The sequence below is a fragment of the Phalaenopsis equestris genome, unplaced genomic scaffold (assembly GCF_001263595.1).
Source record: "Phalaenopsis equestris unplaced genomic scaffold, ASM126359v1 Scaffold000522, whole genome shotgun sequence".
In the NCBI taxonomy this organism is placed as follows: domain Eukaryota; kingdom Viridiplantae; phylum Streptophyta; class Magnoliopsida; order Asparagales; family Orchidaceae; genus Phalaenopsis; species Phalaenopsis equestris.
In genome coordinates this window covers 394,835-404,387 of record NW_018164962.1, presented here as the reverse complement: position 1 = coordinate 404,387, position 9,553 = coordinate 394,835, and the positions used below count along the sequence as shown (strand labels likewise).

The window sequence follows — 9,553 nt, the reverse complement described above, 5'->3', positions numbered from 1 at the left end:
TTAAAAGTTGGGTACAAATATAAAGGGAAAAAAAATTATCGGGGGTAGAATTGGAGATTTTATAGTGACAGATTAAAATCTTCAATTCGTTTATATCATTTGGGTGCTGAAGTGTAGATGTTAGCCCTCAGGCAAGGGGAACGTGGGAGGTCCGAAGTGAGAGCCGGTATGCTCCCAGCCTAGCCGCAGATTCAGTAAACAAGCATAGGATTAGTTAATGTTCTTTGTGTCTGGACCAAAGGGTAAAGAATAGGTATGCTCCTATTTGGCACAATCTAATTTGAACTAATTCACTTTATCCATTAACTTTAATTTCTTGACAAGGAGAAGGATGCTTTCTTATATATTGAACTTCACATTAGAAACTTTATTAGTAGAATTAGTTACTTAAGAGTTATTAAAATTACATATTTATTTCAATTGTCTATTAGTGACAAATAAGCAATTTGAACTATATTGTTGTGATTAAGTATTGATTTTCTAAAATCTTAGTTCGTAGCCTCTAATATTACTCCCTATGGGATCGATATCCAGGACTCCATTAGAGCCATGTATTACTTGAGCGATGGGTATACTTGCGTTGATAAGTGTGACTTTGCAAATATTGAATATTTTATATACATCTTTGTCGAATCTATAACCGTTGTCAAGTTTTTGGCGTCGTTGCCGGGGAATTAAATCTTCTAGCAGCAATATCAAATTATTGTATTTTTAAGCATATCTAAAGTCGCTGTCAAGTATATCTTCACATTTAGGTGCATAGCAGTGACTTGGGTTTTCAGGTTGCAGAATATCTTTGCACTTTCTTCTACGGAGGCCTAATTATTGTTGTTACTGATGCTAGCAAGAAGATGATTTGACTACAGAGTTTCATGTTCAAATTGGGCAAGTAGCAAGGTATTTGAAAACTCTACAGTGAAGTATAAGTATGATTCATCCTGCTGAGAACATTGTTTTTCATGCTCGAACGAAATCATTCAGTCGAGGTATCATTTCATTCGCTCTCTTCTTGAAGATGGACAGTTATTCCTAGAGAAGAGACACATAGCTAAGAATTATGCGGATATGTTTATGAAAGTGATGACTATTGAGAAACTGAACTTGCTCTTGGCTTCAGTTGGATTTCATGAATGTTGAGATCGGGGATGAGCCATATTATGGTACGTGACTATGGTACGTGATTATGAAGGTGATTCAGATGGAAGTGCAGGTACAAAGGACTGATGATGGGTTTTATAGTTTCCAAGTGGGATATTGTTGTGATCGTGGAGCTTACAACACCCAAACCAAACAAAGAAGTCGACTTTTTTTGCGCCAGCCATCGGCGCTGCCTGTAAAGGGGGCCTTTTTACCCCCTATAGGTGCTTTTGCACCCATGTTTGGGCGCTCGATAGAGAGGCGCCCCCCTTGGGCACCCAAGCTTCCAACTATGTTGGGCACGGTTCTACTTCCTAAGAGAGGATGCTTTTGGGCTCAGTCTGGGCTCATTTGCGCCTAGTTCAGGCGCTTTTGCGCTTGGAGCAGCTGACACACAAAATTTTTGGTTTTAAGCCAATTTCAGACAGTGTATATTTAGACTTCATCGAGTGTACTTCAACAAGTTCCTGGTGAAGGAAAGAAGATTGAAAGAGGAGGATTTTTGGGATCTCGGCAGTTGTTCACGGTGGATCGGAGAAGGAAGATTGTGGAGAAGAAACTTGTATGAAACTTTTGTAAGACTATGTGATATTCATAATAAATTTGTGGTGGTGCGGCTCCGTGGTTTTTTCCTATTCTCGGGTTTTTCCACGTAAAATTTCTGTGTTGTTAAATTTCTTATTCTGATTTTCTCGAATTCTGTCATCCTATTTTGCTATGACATTGATAATTGTTTGGATGATTCTCAACATATTTTAGGAGCATCGATTGGCCATAGAGGCTGTAATAAGGAGTTGTGGACCACGTAGATTGTATAAGCCATAATGGTAAGCCACAAAGACTATCGTGGACTACATGGGCCAAAGCCGGTAGCTCAGTAGGAGCTATAGATCATGAAGGCCGTAGTTGGTCACTTTGATTGTAGTGTTGAGTAGTATTGATGTTTTTAGGTCGTGAGAGTCGGGGTCAGTAGCTGCACGAGCTGTGGACCATGTAGGCCTTAGTCACGTAGGTCGTATTTGGTCACATTGACCATAATGATGAGTTGTAATGATGTTCGTAGGCCGTGGGGGCCAGAGTAGAGAGTTGCACAAACAATGGATCTCTTACATATCCACAACTCATGCCAGAGAATGGGTTTCAGAAGGGTGCTTTGTCAACAAGCTTAGGAATTCCAATGTTGTGTGAGATTGATGCAGTTCATGGTCATGTCAATGCTCACAATGCAACTATTTTTCCTCAATATAGCATTTGGTGCTACCAAGCAAGTATTCTTCCTTTTTCCCATTTCTAATTAACTCTGTGACAATAAAACCTTCATCATTATTATTATTATTATTTTCTTTGAGACCACCCAGTTTTATGTAATTGCATATCTGACATCTAAACTTTGAATTTTTATATTTATATCACCATAATCTTTCATATCACATCAAAACTATCCTTATTAGAACTTTTAGAAAGTTCAAACACACTTTTTTTATGTGTGAGATAACATATATGTAAGAATTTGAAGTTAGACGTTAGACAGATAAATATATAAGACTTGAGTTGTAGGCATGTAAAACTTCCATTTTTTTGGAAAATTTACATATTTCTTTTGTATTTAGATGTCTCCGACCTAAACTTTTATATTTACATAAATAGTACTTTGGTGTTTTAAACCTACACATGAAAAAAAATGTATTTTGCTCTTAAAAAATAATAATGATGCTATTTTTTATGTGATATTAAAGACTTGAGTGTTGAATGTAAATATAAAAGTTTCGGCCTGAGATAAGTGAATGCATAAGAACTGTAAGCTATGCATGTAGATGCCTTCTCAGAAAGTGTGAATGAAATGAAATAGGGGCCTTAAATGTTTCACAATTTTTGATGCCCCACAACCACTTCCTTAAATTTCTGTTTTTCGATAGGGAACCTGATCTTGCGAAGTGAATTGGCGCTGCAACGGCATTCCGTACAGTTTTTTCTCCAAGCATTGCTGTAAGAAAATCAATATATTAGGCACAGCTTGAGAAGAGCCAGTTAATTGATTGCTGCAGACTTGTGTTCAATCTCTGTGTGTTTCAGGTTTGCAGAGATCCAAGGTGGGGTAGGTGTTATGAAAGATACAGTGGAGACCAAGTATTTTGGAATCAATGACAGATGATCCCTGGCCTGCAAAGAGATCTCCCTGCAAATCTAAGCAAGAGCACTCCTCATGTTTCTGGAAAGTAAAAGCTACTACAATTTACATTAGGCTCTAAGAAAAGAAAAAGGAAGGAAAAAGTATTCCGTCCGGAAAGTCAACCACTGACCGCCTTGTCTCCCAACCACTGACCGCCTTGTCGCCCAACCACTGACCGCCCCGTCGCCCGCCAATGAGGTGCGTGGCGACGTGGAGCCCGACAGTTGGCCGTCAAGACATGTGGTGCCCAGATGAAATATTTTCTCCCAAGAAGGATATTTCTCTTAGAATTTGAGACTAGTTAGGCTTGGATCAAAAAATTCACTGTGGGACATGCGAGGAAGCTAAAGTTATGCGAAAAATAATTTTGGGGGTTTAGGGTATCTACCCAATCATGGAGTCAACCATTGATATGCTAAAAGAATGTTGGGATGGCAAACCCACCACATGGTCTTTACCGAGGGTATTTACATAGAAAGAACATATTTCTTATGTATTTACATATCTCACGCCTGAACTTTCATACATACACACAAAGCATTTCAATCTTTAATATCACAGAAAAAATAGTACTATTAACACTTTTTAGAAGTGAAATAAATCTATTCATGTGTAATTTTCAAGCACCAAAATGCTATGCGTGTAAATATGAAAATTAGGTGTGAGATATGTAAACACATCACAATTATGTGTTGTGTGTGTAAATTTCTCATTTTTAGGATTTCGTGGGGCATTACGTGAGTCATCACTCCACTCATAATCCTCCCGTGTTTTTTGACACAAAGTTCCTCTTCTATCCTAGTGATTTCTTTTTTCCATCTAGGATTTTTCACTCGAATATGTGTCCATTCTATTTACTTCTTTTATTATTTATCACATCAATTTCATAGCAATTTCTTTCTTATCATTTCCCAAGATAATCACTTCATTTATTCTCATGAACACATCTAACGTTAAATGAACAAATCAGAGACAAGGTTGCAGCTTGTGCAGAGCATTTTGTTGGTGATGGGGCGACACAGGAGGGAATTAGGATTGATAGCGGCAATATCAGCATCAGTAATGATGAGATAGATGTTCAGCATCCACAAGCCTGCTTTACAGTTCCATTAACAAGGCTGCTTCCACCATCATGGTTGCTTGCGCAAGATGGAATGGTGTGAAAATGCACGCTAACAGAGATTTGATCACAGGCTTCTTGAAGAAAAAACTTAAATTTATGGTAAGAAATCCGTGACTCTCTTTCAGGGGAATGAGATTTCAATGCAATTTTGCTTCTCCAACTGTTGCAAAGTTTTTTTGGAAATGCTGGATTCTGATTGGAAGGGAATTGAGAGGATATCCGAACTTCCTGGTGCAAACTAAGCTAATGCTTTTTGCAAGGCCAGCAAATCCTCCATTCTATAAACTTGGAGCTAAGTTTGAGCTAAGCTTCGATTGCATTCTAAATCAAACTTTTTTCTCCCTATATGAATCCTCTACTAATATGCAGTTTCGATGCTTACATTAACCTATTTGTCTTCTAAAAGTTTAGTGAAATAAAATGCACCCGTATAGGGTAGAAAGTGCGTGTGTGGTGGCTGTGAAAGGTTGAGTGAACTATTGTCTTACCCCACAGTTCTAAGCATTGCTTTCTATGATGCTTATAGACCAATAAGTGGAGCGATTATTATATCATAACACCGGACACATTTGTGTCCAGAGTCCAGTAGGCACTTGCCACATGGCAAGTGGGCCCCTCTATAATACACTGATTGGGTAGATTTTTTAGAGGGGTTGGGTCTAATTGCCACGTGGCATACTTCCACTAAACTCCGGACGCAAATTTTACATCCGGAGTCCAGATGTAATAATTTTTCCAATAAGTGACACATGTATCTTAAATGTGATTCAATGAATCTGAATCTGACTACAACAGATCAAATAATCTCTACCACAATAGCTATAGTCGTAGTTGATGAAAAAAGCATACAAATTTTAATTGGAACAACAATCAAATTATAGAAGTCCAGACGTTGGCTAAGAATAACCTATCAATGGATTGGAATACCAACTCGCACTAGGTGCTACCTCTCACCTACCATTTGGATCGGGCCATCAGTTCGTAAATTTACTATAAAGGAATGAAGAGAATGCTTGCGGACCAATAGGTGACACTTGTATCTCAAATGTGATCTCAAACTTGCAATGGTTGATTACTTCATCAATTATTTATCATAAAATACTCATAGTTTCTTGAACAGGAATAGGCTTTACCTTTGCCATTTTTTTCTCATGCATTACCGTTCTTACTGGGACGTTTCCCAGGTGATGCTTCGTTTTGACTAAAGTCAATTTATCAACAACCCCACCAGGCTTGCCAACTCCAAAATCGTCGAGATGAGCAGAATAGATGATGCTGTGAGAAGGATGCTTCGCGTGAAATTCTCAATTGGTCTCTTCGAAAGCCCTCTTGCTGATTTTACTTTGGCAGATCAGCTTGGAAAGAAGGCACGTCTGCCACCATCCAGCCTCCAATATATTCTTGTTCTAGAATAAAATTGTTTACATTCTCATCACATAAAAGACGCAGGTTGAAACTAGAAGTCGTCTCCATTGTTTTGTCCTTCAACAGGAGCACAAGGAATTGGCCAGGGAAGCAGTAAGGAAATCGCTTGTGCTTTTGAAAAATGGAAAATCTGCTAATAAAGAAATGCTACCTCTACCCAAGAAAGCTGAGAACATTCTTATTGCTGGAAGCCATGCTGACAACCTGGGTTACCAGCGTGGTGGATGGACAATTATGTGGCGAGGAGGCAGCGGAAGAATCACTAGTGGTGCATGCATATTACTTCACTCTTTTTTATTTCCATTTTCATATAGATATCAAAGAAAGGAACCATGCCTTCGGTTAGGTTAATGACTTTAAAATGCATGATAAGGATAGTTGTCTAACAAAACCCCCTTATACAAAACATTTTTTATTTTCTTCCAGGAACCAAAATTCTTGACGCCATTAATTCAAGGGTTGATGCTGCCACCAATGTTGTGTACTCTGAAAATCCAGACTCCGTACTTGTGATAAGCAACAACTTCTCCTATGCTATTGTAGCGGTCGGGGAGACTCCCTATGCTGAAATTGTTGGAGATAATGCCAACCTCACAATACAAGAACCGGGTCCAACGGCCATTCAGACCATCTGTGAAGCGGTTAAATGCATTGTTGTCATTATCACCAGGAGGCCTGTGGTGATCGAGCCATATGTTCCAGTTATGTACGCCCTTGTCACTGCCTGGCTGCCAGGGAACAAAGGGCAGGGGGCGGCTGATGTCTTGTTTGGAGACTATGGGAAGCTTCCCAGAACTTGGTTTAAGTCTGTAGAGCAGTTGCCAATGAACATTGGTGATAAGCATTATGACCCATTATTTCCATTTGGGTTTGGCTTGGTTACAAGAAAGAGCGTAAAATAGTAGTATTCAGCTATACCATGATTATGTGTTGGTCTAATATCATGATAACAACCAAACAAAATGTGGAATCTTCATTATCTTATATTAGTTACTGGAATAAACTTTATTGCAAAACACACTCGTCGGTGTATTTCTGTGTTGAGAAAAATATAATAGTTACTCATTGAATAATAAGAGAGATAAAGATGAACGAAATAGAGAGCTGTGGGGAGAGTATGAGCCAATGCCTAAATCACTTTCTCGCCAAAGAAAATTGTGCACTCAGTCAAAAGCATGGAGCAACTAACAACATAAGTTTCAAGATTATATTTTATTATTTTTAGTTTATTTTGCTTAAAATATACCTATGATGTTGACTCCTATAAAAAGAAAATGTATTGCCTAGCATTTTACATCTCAAACCATTAAATTTAAAGTCAGCAAATTATATAATTGCATGAGAAGAGTTGGAAGAATATTCGTCTTCCTATTGATTTCTGTGCAGCTCAATGCTGCCGTAGTTTCTGAAATTGTATCTTTTTTTTTAATTATTGTTCCTATTTTTGCTTCTCATTGTTGCCCATGTTATACCTCCATTCACGATGAAGTGTTGTTGATACCAGAGTAACTTGCAACGCCCACTCATGCCCCTCCATTCCTGTTGTAGACTATAAACAACCAAAGTTCATGTGGTTTCTTACAGCACTTACCCCTATGGTTCCATGCTTTCCATACTCGGTCCTCTTCTGCACCCGAGAATTAGTGTAACCAAGAGATGGGCTTTTTTACAGGATTTATACTTCAGAAATTCGTTAATAATGTATTGAAACTTACTGTACTTGAATAGACCTAACAGATTTTATAATGTATCTTATTTTGGATCCTTTGTGAGTTATAAATAGGATTTCTCAGACGTGAAAAATTATGAAACATTGAATATAGACCTAATATCTTTTTTATTTCTCCCTCAAATCTTATGTGTGTTTATGAAATATATATTCTTGAGTACATCAGAAGTATGAATAACTATTTCTAAGGGCAAGTCTCTTTTATAACAGTATCATCCATGATTTTTCCTAGACGTGATTTCTATTCTTATTATCCAAATTTTTTCAGTCATTGGTTTGTAAGTGATTAAGATTTTATAAAATGTGAAATGGAATGAAATGCCTTTTTTGTAGCATGAAACTTAATTGCTCCTTGAACTTTATCGCTCACTATTTTTGCATGGAATTTAACCTTGGTAACTAGTAAGTTGTCATTTAGAAAGAAAGAAACATGATTTCTACTTTTCAATTATAATGATTAAATGCTACTCATTTTTGCTAAAAATATAAGTTAGCAACCTATGGAATCTGATTGTTTGTATGTTCTCTTTGTTTAGCTTATCCTAGGTTGCATTACGAACCCTAAAATCTTAATCTCCCTACGTTGTGAAAGCCAAAGTTGCGACATGTCACTCAAAAGTGGGGTAAATTGTTAAGGTCTGTTAAGAGATCACCATAATGATGATACCCACACTAGTTTGCAAAACAAATTGAAAGAGTTATTAACAAAACATGCTCAACAAAACACAACCATAAATTAAGTTAACAAGCAACTTGATATGTTAGAAACTGATCAAATATGAAAATTGAATAACAAATCAAGCCTTAATGAAGAACCAATTCACAAAATCATTTAGAGTTCAAAAACTAACAAAGAAAGAAACGACCATGATAGATGTCATAAGGAATATCCCAGTGATAATTATGATAGATAAATAAAAAATGGAGAGAATTTGTAGGCTTTCTTTCCAATGTTTATGTAATATTTCTACAAATTGAAAACATTTCTAAAAGAAAACATAAAAAATTAAGAAATAATAATTAACGACCAACTACAACAATTAAAAGGGGCGCAAAAAGGTGCCCCTGTAGCGAGGCGCTAACAGAGCCCCCAAAGCAAGGCGCTTCGATCCCGCATAGGCCAGAAACCTCGCGAAGCTTAGTGTGGGCGGGAGCAAAGCAGAGTTTGCCGCTCTTGTCTTCACTTGGGAAGTATTTTCTAGATTCTTCTTACCCCTTCCTTGTGTGTAGAAGTTTCTTTTGTCCAGTGTGAATCTATAAATTGTTGTCCTTTGGGTGTAGGAGTCAATCTTTGCTAAGTTCTATTTTAGATTTCCTAAGTGGAGTTTTTTTTCCTTTTGTAGGGTTGTATCCGAGGAGGTGGTGGTGCATCGACCGTATATTGCTCCAAAGTGGTAGTATATATTCCCTTTTCATTTTCTTTAACCCTTCTCCTCCACTCATCCTAATCGACGGCCTATTGTCAACTCCTTCGGCCACTGTTTTCCCTCACCAACCACTCTCATGGCCTTTCCCATTGTTGCGGCACTTCCCCGCTTGCCTTCAACCCTCCTAAAGTATCGGCGAGCCTTCCCAACTGTTGTGCCACCTTCCCAGATTGCTACCCCAACTTCCAAACTACCTCCCAGCCGCTCAACAGACCTTCACACCACCCTAAACTACTGCCCCTCCTCCAATTCACCTTTCAACTCCTGTCAACCCCTCTCCTGCATTCACCCTAATTGCCACAAGCCGCTAGATCCGCTTTGCCGACCTCCACCACCCTTGGAATACACCTTAAAGGTGGCTGCCTGTGCCGTGTATGTTTTGTGTAATTATTTTCTGTCGAATTGTGTTGTAACCCTATTTTTCTATTTATAAAAGTTTGCTTCAGTGTTTCCACTATTTTTCCTACTAATTTCAGTATCATTTTAGTATCAGATCTAGCCCGCCCTAGCCTAATCCTAGGGTTTTTAGCATTTTCACCACC

The 9,553-nt window shown here is 38.1% G+C and overlaps 1 pseudogene; it reads left to right on the top strand.

The window, feature by feature from the left end:
* The window catches only part of LOC110028671, a 9,421-nt pseudogene extending 2,664 nt beyond the window's left edge, over positions 1-6,757 (top strand).
* Positions 6,758-9,553: the final 2,796 nt, after the last annotated feature.